An 18,197-nucleotide genomic window follows, 5' to 3' on the forward strand; every position below is an offset into this window, starting at 1 on the left:
AACAGCTTGTAGGAATTTGTTCCCCAAGTGAGGTGCCAAGGGGCACAATGACGCTTTATGCCCCTTCTCCAAACCCTCCTTGGTTTTCATCTGTGCTCCTTGAGTGATGAGGGCTGTGGTGACCATCAGGTCATGGTGTGGAATCCAGCTGGAGAGCGACTCATGGAGAAACCCCTCTGGGCCTAGCTCTTCTTGGCTGGGATCTATAACAGTGCCTGGAAGGGAAACTCTAGTGAGCTGGGTGAGCACTTGCTTCTAGCTGTCTTGGCTGAACTCTAGTCCATGAAGAATCAGTAAAAATGTCAGTAAGTTTGAAGACAGTCAGTTCCTACTCTGAATCTTGATCTGTATTGAGGATTTGGTTGCAAGGTCATGAATACATAACCTTTGTCAGGGAATCTAGGCTGATAAAAAGTTTAAATCTCTATAGGGTGTGTATATAATACATTGGATATAAGAGAGGATTGGGTTTCTTTGGCAATCCTCTCTGCCTCTAGGTATCACCCACACTTGTAAATAGCAGGCAATGTGGAAGCAGGAGGCAAGACCTTATCCTTTAGATGGATGTTGTCCCTTCCATTTTGCAGCTGCGGCAGATGAGAGGCATGTCCACAGTCACGGGTCAGAGTAAGGAACAAAAACCAGGAGCTAGAATTCTTCTTACTTTACTAATATCACATAGCCATTTCTTAAAACTTCAGCTGGTTGCTGATAAATGTGGTGATTAGCTGCAGCTTCAGACACTCAGGCCCTTCTTGCAGCCGGAGCAAATTAGGTCCTCATTGTGTCCGGCTGTCCTCTATGCACTGAAAATGCCAGAGCAATTTTAGCTTCCATGAAGTGACACTGAAGGCTTATTAGTGCCATTCACTAAACCCCTTTCTCTGCTGTGTGAGCATTAGCAAATGGTCCTCCACACCTTAGCTCCAAACGTACAGTATCACATATGTGTGGCTGTTACCATCCTATATTTAACAAAGCCACGATCATGTGGAGATACAGAAGGGGCTGGTAAGCTCTTTGAGTACTCTGCAGAGAAATGGCACCAAAATAGTTGTAGTGTTGTTTCTAATTGCAACGGATGAGCAGCCTGGCTCATTAATCCTCCCTATCAGCAGCACATAGCCTGTCTGCACCAGAATAGCCCTGATCTCAGCAAACCTGCATCCAGCCCTGGCCTTCTGTTTTTGACGTATTTGGAAAAGATGAGCTTCCAGCAGAGCCCCGAAGGGACTTCCATTTGGCCAGGCTGCCCATCCATGGCAGAGATGACCCAGGGCATGAGGGGTTTTGCAGCATTTCGGGAGGCTGCCAGGGCATATCCAGATGTCTGTGCAACCCTGATTTTAGGCTCAGTAAGAGCACTGGTTTGGCAGATACTACAGTGCAGGCAGTCATAGTATCATAGAATTGTTAAGGTTGGGAAAGACCTCTAAGATCATCAAGTCTGACCATTAACCACTGCTGGTGAGCAGTGAACCATCACACCTGAATTTCCTGTGGCTGAGGGGGTGGTGGGGCTGCTGCCTGTGCCAATGACCATCACCTGTGTAGCACAAGCACCTGTGTGGTGGGAGTTGCATTCCCTCATTCCCCTGAATAAAGCTGGCATGGCTTTACACTGCTACAACCTCTGCTTTATAGACAGGGATGTAATTCAGAGAGCACTGTTTGGTGACGGGCCTCTGCTATTTTGCTTCTCCGTACTCTTTTTCCCCTTTCTTCTTTAACACTTACACAGAGCTTTTTCAGAGGCTATAGTGAGTGCTGTTAAAAAGCCAGGTTTCCTTGCTGTCATCAGTGACTTCAGTCTAAGCTGGGTTTGCAGAAATTTTTTCTTGAGATACATGTGAGATCCTCTTGAAAACTGCACCTGAGTCTTTAACAACACTCAGTACTGTTGCAATCATCCTGAAATCTTCACGGTAGGAGCTTGAAGTCAGGGACTACACACAAGAAAGGCGAAGTAGTGGTCTGACAGTAAGTCAGGAAACATTCCTGCTTATGGCAGAGGCTGTGCAGTGAGTCCATCAGGATGCAGAGTGCTGCCTACCTGGTGTTTCAGGAGGGAGGAAAGTTGTGCAAAGCCAGGGACCACAGTGCAGGGCAAGCACAGGTGTGATGGTACCACTGCTTTGACTCCTCAAGGGGGATCTGGTCTTCTGTACCTGTGTGGTGTGCAGCTCACAAAATATTGTGCAGACAGGAGATTTGGTTTGGGGACGGGATAATAATGCTTGTTGAAAGCTAGGAATTTTTTCCTCAACTATTTTCTTAATTTTAATTGTGCATAACATATTGGCTTTGAAGACTGCAGGGTTAGACAGCAGCATCTTACAGCACACCCTGATGAGGAGGGAATGTGTGGGCTGAACGCTGGCATCCAGCTGTGTCTGGTTGGTCAGTACCAGCCCGTCTCAAGACAAATATCTGTAGAACTGAGCCCTTCTCTACTGACCACCTTGTACAGAGCTGCTTCTTGCAAGCTGTCCAGTCCAGGATATGCACAACCTAATGGCGCTCCCAGCTGAAATCCTAAGGTGGCTGGGTGGGATGTGGCTGGATAAAGCACTGGGGAATTAAGAAAATAAACTCCTGCTACCTTTGCCTTGCTTTCGCTAGGATGACCACACATTGTACATGAGAAAGCAGAGGAACCATGACTTGGTGCAATCTGTCAGAGTAAGGGTCATGTATGGAGAAACTGGGCAAAAGGATTTCTGGGTCATTCTAAGATCCCAAGGAAGTATATGATAGTATTTTTACTTCTTTAACCTCTCCTTTTCTATGTTTCTGTCTGCCAGGTGCCTTTGGTAGCACTCCAGGCACATGGTCTTCACTCACAGAGTATTGATGTTTTGCTTATTAAAATTCTCCTTTCTGTTTCAGCTGGAGATGGTGTTTCTCTTTGCTTTCTTTTTCACCCTTACGGTGAAAAAAAAAATCAGGCTATTAATGATTGGAGGTGGAAAAGACATAATCACTTTATTGAAAAGAAAGGGAGATGTGAAGAAGCAGAGGATAGCATGCACAGGGAAAATTGGGCACAGAAGTGAGAGTCCCTCCTCTCCTAGGTTTGAGGGGCAATCTCTGACAATCGTTGATGGCTCTCTGCCAAGTGGTAGAGAATTGGGAATATCACTTCTGGCAGCTGATAGCTGGACCTCTTGAGATGAGCTGCTGATCAGAGAAAGAATTGGGTCTGGGAACTGGGCTGGAGCAAGCCACTGGTGTTGCTTCACACCTTTGTTTATGATATTGGCTTGCTTCAGGGAGATGAAAACAGTGACCAGATAGACAGGGAGTTTCTATGTGACCAAAAGTCCAGCTTAGTCCCCGCTCTGGGCCACAGGGAGAGTTGGGTTGAGATTGGATACCTGTAGAAGGCAACAGAATCACTGTGTGCCGAGGGTTTGAGAACCTCCTGGATCCCCAGCTTCCCAGGAAGGGCCTGGAGCTAGCTGACTGAAAGCTGGTTGGGTCCAACTGCAATCCTAATGCTGGGAGACAAGGCTGGATGCCCAGCTCACTGGCAGTTTTGCCCACATGAGAGCCATTTTGGCTTCCCTGCAGCCCTTTTGCCATGAAGGTTAAATTCTGTCTCTTCATGTAGGGGACTTGGGCAGGGCACTTTGTCATCACCCTGCTGGCTCTGTTAGTCTCACTGTGGTTTCCTTGTACTTATCACAAGAAGGCTCAGGTTTCAGTTCCTTATACTGAACCTGAGCTATTTGGGGCTAAAATTTTCCATACTGGCTAGATGCCAAGGCTGAGCACCCTTTTGGGCACATCTGAAGCTGATTTGCTGTACTGCCATTGTATTCTTAGGTAATGCTCTTTTAATTTGAACCGATGAGAATTTTTGGGATAAGATGCTTTGATTTTATTCATTAGGAAAACGAAAATAATTGAATTTTCATTTGGAAAATGATTAATTTCATTAACACCAAGGCATTGCATGGAATGCATAATTCTACTGAGGTTTTTGTTTAGAAAATAATTGTAAAGAAACCTTTTGATAAGGTCAGATCATGTCGCTTTGACCTTTTTTGCAATGAAACTGTTCAATTGCTCACCCCAAAAAAGGACTTCATCTTCTGAATGCATAACTAAGATGAAATAAAGTTGCTTTTGGAAAGAAGTGCTCTGACTTTCCTCAAAACTTTTTGCTTATCTGTAAATGAACATTTTTTTTAAATGGCTCAGTGCAGGTAGTTTTTTAAATGATGGTGTTTCTTTCAATAAGGAATGTAGTGGATAATAATACCAAATAGTAAACGTGTGAGAGAGAGGAGCTTTGACTGCCTGTCTTGTTTGCTTCACAGCCTTTGAAGCACTGTGAGGGTGTGGAGGTGCCTGGCGGGGGTTGGTGTGGGTCACCAGCAGGACCACTGGTGCACAGCCTCCACTACCCAGATCTGTTAATGATGTCAGAGCAATGTGCTGACATCCTGAAATGTGGCTGCTGCTCTTCCAGGTGAGTCCAAGATTTCACTTATGATCGGAGTCAGGTAAGAGAAGGGTCCAGCCTGGCTCTGGTGGGAGAGAAAAAAGAGAAAGAGGCTCCCATGTCCTATTTGTATTGTTTTTGTGCAGTTTGTCCCACAGCATGGGTTGTGTAGTCATGCTGCCACTAAAACAGACTTTGTAGGGCTATGGCTGGAAAAGGAAAATGTCCTTGTCAATGGCAGACAGGGCTTGCATAGTGACTGTGCCTTGCCTGGAGGGCAGGTGTTAGCAATGTGTTTGTTCTACCAAGACTGTGTGGTTCCAAAGGGGGGTCCAAATAGACACATATCCCCGAATTTGGTCTTAACGTGAAGGTAAAGTTCTCCTTATAGAAAATAATGACATATTCTTATGCACATGAGAGACCTTAAAATAAATATTGACTTACAGAGGCTCCCCAGAGTTTCAGGCTTTCCCAAACTACTACTTCAGTCTCTTCAGTCTGCCAGACTTGGAGGGAAGTGAAGCTTCCCTTCAGATGACAGTTTCTTACAACATATTCTATGTGGGTATTTCTTTTCTTCCTTCCTAATGTTTGTTTGTCTGATCCCCTCTGGAGCACTCACTCAGACTAGAAGCATTCAGCTATGTATGCTGGCAAAAGCCTTCACTTGATATTCTGAAAATGTAAGAGAAGGACTTAGGGGAGTTTTAAGTTTGTAGTTTTGAGAAGTGCCATTCCTTGTTTGCTATTGACCCGAGGCGTGTGTTTGAGCTGGACATTCAGTGTTGGATCTCTGTGCAAGGGTCCAGCCCAGCTGGGGGCCCTGGAAACTGTCAACTCCAAGCCAATATCAAGAGCAAATCATGCTGCCACTGGGGGTGTGTGGCTATAGCAATGCTATGCTCACACTCTGAGGGATGTGGGCTCCTTCAGCCCTTCACTGAAAGACATCCTGGCCTGAGGCTGGCCACCAGCCAGTGCAGGGTGTACAGCAGGGGCTGATCTCTCTTACTTGAGATCTCACCTTGCAGGTATGTCGGGGGAATTCCTTGTTTCTGGTCCTCTTTCTGGGCAGGCAGGTATTTATGTGCTGAAGTATGGTCTTCTCATCCTCAGCATTCTCATCTGTAAAATAAGGGAAGGGAATTGCTTATATCTTGGGGTTCTCCTCACAGGAAGTGTGAATTGAAGAAGTTAGGTTGGAAGCCCTTCAAGAGAAGTTGTAGCCTAAGCAGAAAATCAAGAAACCGTAAAATGATTTGGTTTGGAAGGGACCTTAAAGATCATCTATTTCCACTCCTACCATGGTGCACTTTGGATTCACCCTGAAAGCACTTAACATGCTGCATGTTGTAACAGGATAGGAATGCTTATTATTAGATCAGGAACACTAATAAGTTTGTGAAACTATATTATGCAACTGAAGTCAATACAGAGCTTTGAATTGCCAAAGAGCAATTCAAGAAGCAGGGAGTATCCAAGTTTGCTCGCTTGAAAGCCAAGGCCTTCACATTGTCTAGGGTTGACTTGTTCAGCTCTGCTTTCCTCGTGCTTGGCTGGGCCAACAGCCACATGCCTGAAGTGCCGTGCTTGTTCCGAGCTGGAGGGAAAGCATGTTATTCCCATTGCAAGGTGCTAATAAGAAATCAAGGTATGCCCGAGCACCAGGCAAGAGATACAGGCAACACGTGGCTTTTACAACTCGGAGCATTTAATTCATCTTGGGAGAAAAAGGTTCCTGTTGTCTTTTCAGCTCTATGACCCCCGTGCCTTTGTGTATAATTATTCTGGGTCATTCAGAGATGCAGCAAAAGGGTTTAGGTATTCACTAGGGGTGATTGGTGCTGAATTAAAGGAGGCTTGACGTTTAATGTAGTCAAGAGAATTGTGAAAGGAAGAAAGCATCCTGTTGAAGTTGGTTTCTCTGTGATGAAAGAGAACAAGCAGTAAAAGCTGGTACAAAGACCTGCAATACAATGTAAGAAAATCACCTGAAAATGTGCCAAAAAGAACAAAATGGTTCATAATTATGATGAAACCATAATCCTGTGGAGAACCCTACATCTAAGGCTGAGTTAGAAGCAAGCAAGTTATGCCTCAAAGAGATTTTAATATCTTGATAATTCAGATATGTGTTCTTTAGTTGGTATTTTGCCTCTTATTTTTTTTAAAGTGTCTGCATGTTGTTTGCAGGACAGCTGTCAGGGATATTTGTTATATCTCCTACAGATAATTCCACTGATGAGGTAAAAGGTATTACTTTAAATAATAAAATAATTTCCCAGCAACATTTCTCTATTAAAATGTAGATTTCAGGATTCTGTGTCTTGTTTACCCAGTTTTGGTTTTGCATGGATGATACTAGGATTGCCTCCTCTGAATTATTTTGTAGAAGTTTATAGCATTTTTTGAACAGTGCTAGCAAAAGTTTTACAAACCTGTGATCACAGCATTTAATAATGTAATTTCCTCAAAAGCATCCTTGCAATTAGCAATTTGAGTAAATTTTTAAGAAAGTAAGAGACATAGAGTCTTTGTGCTATGGTATTTTCTGTGTAGTAATGTTGAACAGTGGCCTCAGGAAAGATATATGTGATTTCTTGAAGACCCCAGTTAGAACTTGTCCAAATATTCAGCATGGCAAAGAGGAGCAAACACAAGTTCAGAAACAAGAAAATGGAGGTTATGGCTGAGGTGTCCCACCTGTCAGGCTGGTGACCCACTGAAGGTGGCACGGGCACCCTCTGCTCTCAAGGAGAGATGGTGTTTCCCTTCAGTGAGACTCAGTTGTGGGAAGTGATGTAGCTCAAGAGAGAGTCTGGTGCTTCTACATCTACAGCTCCATGCCCTCTAAAAAAGTCCAGGTGACCGATGAGTAAACTGCTTTTAAACACCTTATTTTGCTTTTACTGCCTTGGGACTGAAGTCCCCAAAGCATCTAAGCTCCTGCAAAGTGAAACCCTCTCAAACTGCTCATCTCGAAAGCCTTGCAGATGCTGCCTGAAGCTTTCAGGGAGCTGGAAGCTTTGATGCCCTTTCCACAGACCTGGTTCCTCTTGCTCCTCTCCCCAGGTTCTGGAATGTTCTGTAAATGGAAACTTCGAGATAGTTCATAAGAAAAATATCCTTTTTCTTTTTTTTTTTTTTAAATTAGATCCTCCCTTTTTATATTTGGACTGCTTGATTACCCTGTTCCAGGCAGAACGCAATATTTCTCAGAAAAGGTGGTCCTTTTTTTCTTCCTTATCAGCCCCACTCTAACCCAGAAAATAAAACAGTGAAAGTTCAAATTCCAATCTAGTTATCAAAATCACAGTATTGGAGTTATTACAAAATATGTCTGCCTCTCTGTACCCATGCTTTTAAAATTACTCACTATTGTTGGCAGGTCAAGCCAAAATCTGTGTATTTATTTGAAATTGTTTACTTCTAAACCCAGATTTTTAAACCTTGTCATGTTTAGCACCAGCTTTTTACCACTTGCTTATAGCCCCTGACTCCACAGACGGTGACAACCATTGGTCACGCTCACAATTTGGTCAACCTTAAACCACTGACAGCATATTTTTCCTGCTACTGGTAGTTCATGCTGTCTATTTTGCGTTTGCTCAGCTTTGTTCCTTCATAATCTTCTCCTTACCTGACCCTGAAGTTGAATGCCACAGAAATAACCCTCCACAAACAATTAGCCAGCCTGCCTTCTGTCCTCCTAATCACATACTAGCTGGCTGATTGACTAATTTTATTTCAAGCTTATTCAGTAAGCTTTTAAAGGATTTCTTTTCGAATGCAAGTAAGGAGATAATTATTTAATGTAATTATTTTATTAACATACTTTACAACATTTTTACCTTAATTGCATTGAGGTTTTTATATACTTACTGCATTACAATCCTGATAGCAATGCTGGGTTTTGAAATTCCGATGAATATCTTAAATTAACTTCTAAGTTGGAAAAAAGTAAATGCCTTACTACTAAGCTACTCTGACCTGACAAATTCAATTTCTGAAGCACCGTGTTCCTGTGGTCTCCTCTCTCCCTAATGGGCAGCATGGTTTCTACTTGAGAAACTAATTTGGTATTGAGTTTGAGTGTTAACTCTGTAGCTTATGCTAACCATGTGGCTCAGCAGAAGGGTGACAGCATAAGTCCATCTGTATTGTCAGGTCACTTATTAGATCCAGTCCAGCCAGGTAGTTTCCAAAAGCTGAGACATACCTGTGGCATATGAGAAATGTATCAGTAGTGAATAGATTTCAGCATCACTAAAACCCTGCTGTAGACTGGAACTTGCAGTCCTCCATTAAAATATGCTTTTGCCTTTTTTTTTTCTTTTTTTTTTTAATATATAAGAAATTTAATAAGTGGCAGCTGGGTCTTCACAGTTTCAAATTAAAGGCATTGCTGTTCTTGGTCTGTGTGCATGGGCAGGGAAACTGAGCTACTGCCAACCTGAAGGAAGTTCTTTATCAGTAACACTCTTGCCCACAGTGATCACTTGCAGTCTATGAGTATTCCATAAAAATAACAAACAAATCTGCTGCCAGAATCTATAGAAGCCTTTTCTAAATCCTGAAGCAAACTGGGGCCATAGTAATTGCTGCCAGACAGGACTGAATAGTGTTTCTTAGTGGCATAAAATTTGGAGTGAGAAAGCATTGAATTAAATATCTCAAAAGAAGCAAATTTAAGATATTTAAAGAATAAGTGGCTTTCTGGATAATAAGCAGAGCTATGATCCTCTCTCCACATCTGTCCCTTGCTGATCTCGAAGGGGGTACTTGGTTAAGAGGACATAGGTTATGACTGAGATTGCTCAAGAAATAACATTTTCTAAATGATTGGAAAGGGTGGAAATGGGCAGTTGTAAATGAAAATTTCCATCAGAGGAAATGATGGGTTGATGGAATTATTACACAGAGCTTAAAAGTTGACTTGGAAACAGTCTTGAGTCTGGCACATGTCTGGCACCAAATCCTTTGATAAATGTTCTAGTTCATCCTAACGGTGAGTTTTTCTAAGAGATCCTGACATTCCCAATGCTTTCCCTTGCAAAGAGAGGTCGTCAGGGAGAGTGAGATACCGTTTTATGCATGTATGAAGTGCCAATAGCGAGTTACCAAAGTCTGTGCTACCATGTGCTCAGACTCTTGTCCCTGTGGCAATTTTGCAGACACCCCTTACCTTGAACCTTTGTGACACAACGATGGTGAGATGTAGCTCCTGTGCTGCTTCTGCTCTCAGGGTTCTGTGCTACGACAGCCTACAGACTGAGAGCCCCAAAGGCAAACAGGAATCCAGCCTTTCATTATAGATGTGTCATGAACTTGGAATAAAGCTGAAATTAAACAATTCTTAAAATGCTGAATGTCACATAAAACTAAATAGCCATCTACTGGTGTAAAGAACAGTCTTGTCGTAAATCCATGTCTTATCTGATTAGATGTAATAGGATCAAAATATAACAATTAGAAATCATTAAATTATAATAATTGCAGGAAAGTGCGAATCATAGCACAGCTAAAGCTTGTGAAACTTGGTGTCAGTTTTCATACCTTCATTGCTAGAAGTGGCTAAAGCAGCAGCTGTGGTGAAACACACCTGTCAGAGAGGTGTGCACTACTCACAGGTGTCTGGGTTTGGGGTTTTGTTTATTTATCAGTGCCCTGTTTCCAGAAAACAAGGAGCTGGCTTCCTCAGGAGGGTCTCCAAACTGACTTGTTCTCTTCCAAAACATGGGTTTCTGGTTGTGGCTAGGGAGAGCTGGGAGCACTTTTCATCATCTTCCTTCAGGTTCTTATGATCTCGTGTCCACATTTTCCCCTGCCTTGTGGAGACATAAAGCAGGAAATATGCAGGGTGCAGTTTCCCTAAGCTTATACCGTGTTTTCCTGGAGGGTTACAACACAGTGTGACACAGAGTGAGGAGTGCTCATCTTCCTTTTCTTGGAGAGAGGAAATCCTACTGTTTGTGACAGCAGAGCTGTGCTGTTGCCAGCTGAAATCCTGAGGGTGCCTCTGGCTCCACACGTGCCACTGTCCATACTATGTTAAAGTGCTGCTGTGAGCAGCTGTCAGGGATGATGATATGGGTGTTTCCCACTGCTGGGTGGGTGAGGCAGATGCTGGTTGGAGGGAGATCCGTGTACAGGAAGTCACTAAAGCAAAATTTGGGTGGGGGGCTGCTCCTGGCTGAAGAGGCGGGGAGACTCTGTGACCAAACACTAAGTGATGGGACAGTAAGGTCAGGACATTACCTTTTCCTTTCCACAACCTACTTGGTACCAAAGTTTCCAGGGGTGATAACACTTAGAAACTTTTTGGTACATATTTCTCTTTTGGCTTGCCTGGTGGATATGTTTGTTCAGTTCCTTCTTGCTGTTTGTAGTCCTGAAGTCTTGTAGGACCTGATTAAGGAGGAACAAGACAGATTTGCAGGTGCTGGAACATTTTCATAACACGGTGGTGTAACTGTGGAGCGATAACTTAGTAGAGTGGATGTTACCATTTGACCTTGACAATTATGTGCCTGTGTATGAAAAATACAGCATTCTCAGGGAAAGAGGATCAAGAGAATCAGAAGCTGTTAAGGAGAACCACAAAGCCAGCAACAAGCAGATGAGATCATTACATCTGAGGGTAATGTGGTTCCTGGGAAAAGTCTTAGCAACTAATTAATTTGCTTTTTCTGGTTATGCAGAGACACTCTTTCGGTGCTGCCAGTGGGTGATAAAAACACATCCATTTCTTCATGGAGTGGAAGCTTACCAAGTCCCCAAGTATGACTCTGTTAATTGTGCATGTGTTGGGGCTTGATGTGTGTGTATTCCTACTGATCAAGGGACTTTGTGCATTAAGGCTTCCTTACTTCCTCAAAGGTGCTCTTTCATTATTTGCTCTTGTTCAGAAGTATGCTCTCACAGTGGATTGGGTAAGGAGGCAGTTCTAAGAAAGCAGTGACTGAATTAGTCAATGACTCCAAAGTGTTTGTGGGTAGAGGGAAGGAAGGATGGAAAAGCGGAGGAGAAAATGACTGTGCTGTCTTTTCAAGAGCAGAGAAGGCACAAGGATGAAGAGGGAGACTGACTTGTCTCTAGAATATGTTAAGACATATACTGATCTGTAAAATGTTTGAGCTTCAACCATACAGAAATTAGAGGGATGATGTCCCTAACAGCAGCCACTGACATACTTTCATTTCATTATGACAATTAAAATGTAGCATGTCAAAAAAAGCTGTGCCTCTGCGTCTGCCTGTGCAGAGACATCTGGTCAGACATAGCAGTTATTGATGAGCAAAGGCAATAAATGCCTACAGGGGTATGTGTGTGGCTTCCTGTGTACTAGTAAATATTCTACTGTTGTCTTGCAGAAAATTAATGAAATCCAAACAGTGAGAAATCAGTGTTATGTTTTGGCTGGCAAGCAGCAGTGTGATGACTCTCTTCCCCCTACCCTGTGGAAATTATGAGGTGTGTGGATTAGTGACATAAGGATGAGTAAAGTTTTTCTGAGTTTGCTTACATAAAATCTAGTCCAAGTACATTTACTGAGGGGATACAGTTTTTTGTAGCATTAAATCACAACCCACTCCAGCAGTGATTCCCAAACCTTTCCAGTAGGCAAAACTCCCTTTCCCACCTAGCCATGAAGAAGGGCAGTTTCAACCCCTTCTACTTCCAGCCCTCTTAACAAGTCCCAGGGGAACGACGTACCTATTTTATGCATGATTACTAAATTCTATGGAGACACAGTCCTAATATTGCTCCAGACAGTTCTTATGCAAGTGCTCCCGCAAATAAATAGAGATGCCTTTTATATTTTTTATTTTAATGGAAAAACTGTTCATCCGTGAGGTGTGAACAGGCTCCATCACCACCACCCAGTGAGAAAGGGACACAGCCTGGCTTCCTGAACTTTGTCAGCTCACTGGCTGCATATCAACAGCTTCTTTTAAAATAGTTTAAGATGTTGACCTCCTTAGCTCCAACCAGCCAGTGTTATCTCAGATGCCATCTGCATAAAGGATCTCATGTGTTTCCTGCCAGTGAAGCTGCCAGCCAGGTCTCTGAGCAATCTGAGATACCCTCTGGGGCAAGATGGAGCTCAAAAACCTAAAGGAATGTTTTCCTCTGACACAGAGGAAAGCTACTCCTTGTGGTCCTCTAGAGGAATGAGAAATACCTTAGAGGATGGACTGGATTTTAGGATTAAACTTAACAGCACTCTAGAGACACAGAATGCTGGGAACAAGGGGACTGTGGCAGTAGCTTGGCAATGTGGTATATGTCCTGCGACACACACACAAAAAAATGCCCTGCTGTTTCAGGATCTGTCTGTGAAATACTAAAAAATGACATGATAAGCAGTGAACAGCACGGCAGTGCCCCATGTCCCCCGGCAGAACCTGGGCTCTTGCAGGGCAGCAAGAGAAAATAACAGGAGGGCTTGGGGTGCTGCTTGCATCCCCCAGCTGAGGAGATTATAAAAGGAGTGCAACACTGGCTTCCAAACAAGAAAAGACAGAAAGATATTAAGCCAGGAGGTGATTAAAGCAAAACCACCACCCCCCCCCCCCGCACATTCTGCCTTGAGCACAGCACACGGCGATGAGGCAGCCACTGTTCTCCCAGGGCTGGGAGAGGGGGGAAGGACAGGAGTTGTGGTGCTGCAGCAGGGAGATATAGGTAATACCAAGTGCTTGAGCCTAACTAAACCTGCCACAGAACGTCACACCAATGTGCACGGATGCATCCGAGGGAACATTTATCTGGCAGCTTTAGATTCGACTTGTGGAGGTGCCTCTGAATGCAAAGTTCAGGTAGTTCAGCGCATGGCATTTCCCACTCCTCTCAGAGAGGAGCCAGGGAATGTGCATGTGCGTGTCCCTGGCACTACAGCATTGTCTGCCTCTTTACAAACTGTGCACGCTGTGATTTTGTGTACATTAGTGCTTGGCAGCTTACATAAATAGGCTTGCTGCCGATGCACAAGCAATAGTGGGCTCCAGCTCTCCTGACTGCAACTGCTTTGCTAACAGAAATAGAAAACAGTTTTTAAGTCCTTCTGACTTTGAACACTGTACTGCAAGCCAATCTTTTATATTAAAAATAGCATTTCCTTACGGAGTCTTTTGGAGTGCCTGTGTATCTCTGCTTTCCTTTCCTCTTCTGTGCTTAAAGACTGATTAATTAATCAGGCTTTTCTCTGTGTAAATGATGAGGATTTCTGGCAGGCAATCTGATATTACTATCTTCATGCTGTTCGTTGAAATTTAGGGAAAGCAAACTACTTGCAAATCATTGTCAGTGGTGCAAGACAGTGCTGTAGGTTTTGAGCAGGGGAAATCATGTGTAAAATATTAGATAAGTGCTTCATTTGAATGAATCTGATTTAAAAAAAAAAAAACAACTGAATAATTATATGATTGCTTCACCTAACATAAATTGACATAAAAGCTTTACTCCTTTTCATATCTGGTGCACTGTTTAAGGTCAGCACATGGTGTTATACCTGACCACAGCAATGAAAAATTTTAATTGTGAAACTAAATTTTCTTCTCCCCTCTTCCACTTTGAGGGCTTGCAGGGCCCCAGCAGACCCTGAGCAGTTCCCAGGATGGGGTGCAGCACAGTGTCATAGCTGAATAGCCCAATGGCAGGTTTATGGTGCCTGAAGGGTAGCGCATCGTGCAGGCAAGTCCACAGAGCTTCTGTGGACTAACTCCCCCACTAACTACTGGGGGAGATAAATGTGGGGATGGGTGACTCCAGAGCTGGGCAGGGCTAAGGCTGTGCACAGAAGTATTGTCCCCTCAGACTTTTAGTTAACTTCTCTGTGGAAACTGGAACCATGGCTACCCTACATTCCTAGATAGTTGGAATGGAGAGCCACCTCCTCTTGGGAGAACATGTTATAGGCATGGAGATGACCCATTCAGGAAGAAGGGTGTATCATGGAAGGTGTCATCAGGTCAGGGAGCCCACCCCGAGGAGGAGAAATGAGCCAGGAGATACCCAAATTACAGCTGCCATGAACGTTTGCTGGTTAAAGGAAAGGCTCACATATGAAACTTCGCTGTGGACTGAGCTGGATTTTGAATCCTGCAGAGGTCACATAAGGTTTTTACAGGGACTTTGCGCCTTTTCATTTTTTTCAATTACTTTTGGGAGGGCTCCTTTTTGCTTGCTTGGTTGTGTTTTTTTAACCTCTGTATTGACTGGAATTTGTGTCGGAAGCTTTTGGAGCTCATTCCTTCTGAAAGCTCTGCCTAGAAAGATAAAGAAGAAGGTTTGATATCTCAGTAACAAACTAGATCCTCTTATCAGTGTGACTTATCTAATAAGAGCCCACTTTTGTGTCGGGAAGCGTGTGCTATATTCTCATTTCGGTAGTGACGTACTAGCCATCCTTGCTAATCACTTTGTCTCCTCCTGCCTCTTCTTTCTCACTTGTAAATTGAGGCTGACGATACTTTCCTCCCTTCATAACATGCCTTAAAACCCACAGAAGAAGATTGCTGTGGATGATCAAAAGGGAGCCTGATTGCGCTGTTCAATACATCAAAAATGTTTTTTTTTTTATTACATGAGTTCTACTACTGCAAAGCTTGAATTTACATTTACAGTGATATGAGTCTGACTGAAAGCTCACTGACGTCAGTGTAAGGCTTTACATTGGTTTCAAAGGACATTAAATGAAGCTTTATATAAAGATGCATGCTTCATATTTTTTGCTGACTGCAGTATTTGCTATTTGTCCAAAACGGCACTTAATTCACTTGAACTATCAGAGGATATACAATGGATATTTTGCAGCAAGAACAGGGAGAAGGACTCCACAAATCTTGGAGGAGACTTCTGCTCCTGGTGATTTTTGCGATATTGAGCCTCAAGGTCCATTAGACAATAATATAGCTCTTTCTCATCTCTGAAAACAGCAGAAGCACCACTATAAAAAGGGGATTGGAATCCTGAGCTTCTCCCTCTTCAGACTACAGAAATTCTTCTGGGTCTATCATGGCAAATCCCTCCCACTGATTGAATGGCAGGCATTCAACATGCCAAGAGGAAACAACATACATGGGCTCATAAAATAGATATAAGCATTTCATTAAGCAAAACCAACGTGCCCTTGAATGTTGGTTGAATGCTCTTGAATTAATAGGGCATGCTCTTGAATTAATAGGGCAGGAAGAGATTAGACATTACCTATACACTGTCCCTTCCCTTTTGTTCACAATGTCCAAGGAGTCTTTTGTGCAGTAGGATAGGTGTGTATGTGAAACCTCTGCCCTTGACATTCACGCTGTCCATACGTGACCCACGGCAGCAGTGAGTCATATGTGTTTCAGTGAACATACCCCTCTTAAAAAGGCAGCCTTTATAGACACTGCTTTCCCTTCAACACATGGAAATAAAGCAAATAGAGTCTTATTTTCTAGATTATTTTTGCTGCCATCCAAGCCTCAATTTTTAAGATCTCCGAATATAATAATCCTGACGGTTTTTATTCCTTTCACTGATTACAGTTATATGGTAGCTTTAGTCTCCTATTTTCTGCAGCAACTCAAAGATAAGTGCTCAGCTGAATTATTTCAGCAGAGAATCAGACCCAAAGAGGGGCAAACTGTGGCTGGGACTTGGGTCTGCCATGGACAAATCCATAAGTGTGGAACAACACCACAGTCTTGTCAATGCTCTTGTGACACTTTTGGAGGATGGATGCTCACCTACTCATTTTCTTCTGGTGTGTTTTCTGGTTCTTGACTCTAACCTGAATCTAGGCATTGCCTGGCTGGAATGCTGAGTTATCCTGATTGCGCTGTACGTTGCTCAGAACTGCTGTTCACTTTGGGGGTGAGTAAATGAATATTGGGCAAGAGGATGAGTTCAGCTGTCTGGAGAGCCAGGAGTTTGGCTCCTCAGAGCTGAGGAGTTGGCAGAGCATCAATCCCAGCAACCCTGGGCTTGCCTTTAGCTCTCAGAAATGCACTTAGTGTATTTTGGGTTCGGGTAAGCTTTAGGGTCTCCATCAGGTACCAAGGAAATTAAAGTATCAAATCTAAGAGATTTACTGAAGGAGCAGACCTGAGTTTGGCAGATTGTCATGATAAAGCCAGTTTGAGCTTTGGCAGATTGGATTCCCTCTGGAGGAAAGGAGACATCCCAATCTGCTGGATTATAAATTAAGCACGACCAGGCTATGGCAAACAGGTGTACGCTTTGTTGTTCATGTGCTCCTCAGTCCCCAAAAGATCTTTGTTCTTAAAAATTACTTTCCTGGGAAAATCCACAATCGAAGTTGGATGTCTCCCTCTTTATGCTTCATCCACCAACACAAAGAACAACGGGAGGGTTTCAGAGCTCAAAATGGGTCTACCAGCTTAGGTGTTCTGTTACACTCTTACTGGGAGCAATGGAAATGTGGCCAGCAGCCTTTTTGGTAGTTAAAACCTGGGAGAGCTGGGGAAATGGATGCCAGTGCTGCTGCAAGCACCCAGCTTCATGGCACAGTGGTGTGGGGAAGCAGGACAGGGCAGCTCAGAGAGTGCTGGGACTAACTCTGCTGATGTTCACGGCATGGTCCAACTGAAGTGTCATTTCTGAAGAACCTTAGACACACAGCTGCCTCTTGTCTTCAGATGGAGTAGCCCATTGTTCTTTCAAAAATCTGCCCCACTTGCTCTCAAAACATAACAAAGACGGGTAGAAAGGCCATTTTTTGGTGTGTCTGAATTCACCTTTTTCTTTCTTTCTTTTCATGTCTTTTCAGATATTGTTGTTGAAATGGAATTGAGCCAAATATTGACTTTTAATGCTGATATCTGCTACTTCTGAGAAACTACTCTTTCAGCAGTCAGCATAACAGGTGTACAAATGTATATCCATATGAGGTAATGGGATAACACAGAAGCCTCAAAATGGATTAAAAGTAAGAAATTGAGGGAAATTATATTGATTTCCATTTTTGATGTTCAGAGTTACAAGCAGAATTGTTTGGAGAATACATAGGAATGCAAGTGAATAGCTCTGCTGTTGCAAAGGTCATAACAATTCCTCAAAATTAACTGTAACACAAAGTCCACTTCAGAGCTGATCTGGAGCATAGCTTTCAGGTGATTACTTTTTTTTTTCTTTTTTCTTGATTTAAGATTCCTGGAGAGGGAGAGGGAAGATTCATCACAAGGTATGGGATAAGTAAACCAAATGATCATTCATTCCACTCTTGCTTTGAGGATGAATTTGCCTACTTCAACTTCCATCAATTGATTCCTGCTAGATTTTTGGTTGCTGAATGTAAGAGCCATTAGTTATGACAGTTGGTGCCAGAAACTGGTGATAAAACTGTGAAGAAAACATTTGTAATATTCTTTTCCATAGATGAAACAGACTGAGTTCTGTATGTTCTTTGTTCTTTAACTATTTTCATTATTCACTGAACCCGTTACAGTTTCTCAGCTGCTTTCTAGGCATGCGGGTACCAGAATGGAGCACAGCAGTAGTTGCAACAGAGCCAAATGAGAGGTTGTTTGGCTTCTTGATATTCCCCTGTTTGCATGTTTTAATTATACTGATCACAGTAAGTCACAGAGGATTGATAAGTGCTGTCAACATAAGCCTTTTTTAATAGTTGCTGGTTCCCTGGTGAGCACGGCCTGGGTTACTCCCTCAGGGATACAGAGCCTCTCAGGAGCCTCTCCTAGAACAGAAGCTGTTTTCCTGTTCTAGGCTCACCAGCAAT

This window comes from Lepidothrix coronata, unplaced genomic scaffold, assembly GCF_001604755.1.
Source record: "Lepidothrix coronata isolate B3197 unplaced genomic scaffold, Lepidothrix_coronata-1.0 Scaffold38, whole genome shotgun sequence".
Classification (NCBI taxonomy): domain Eukaryota; kingdom Metazoa; phylum Chordata; class Aves; order Passeriformes; family Pipridae; genus Lepidothrix; species Lepidothrix coronata.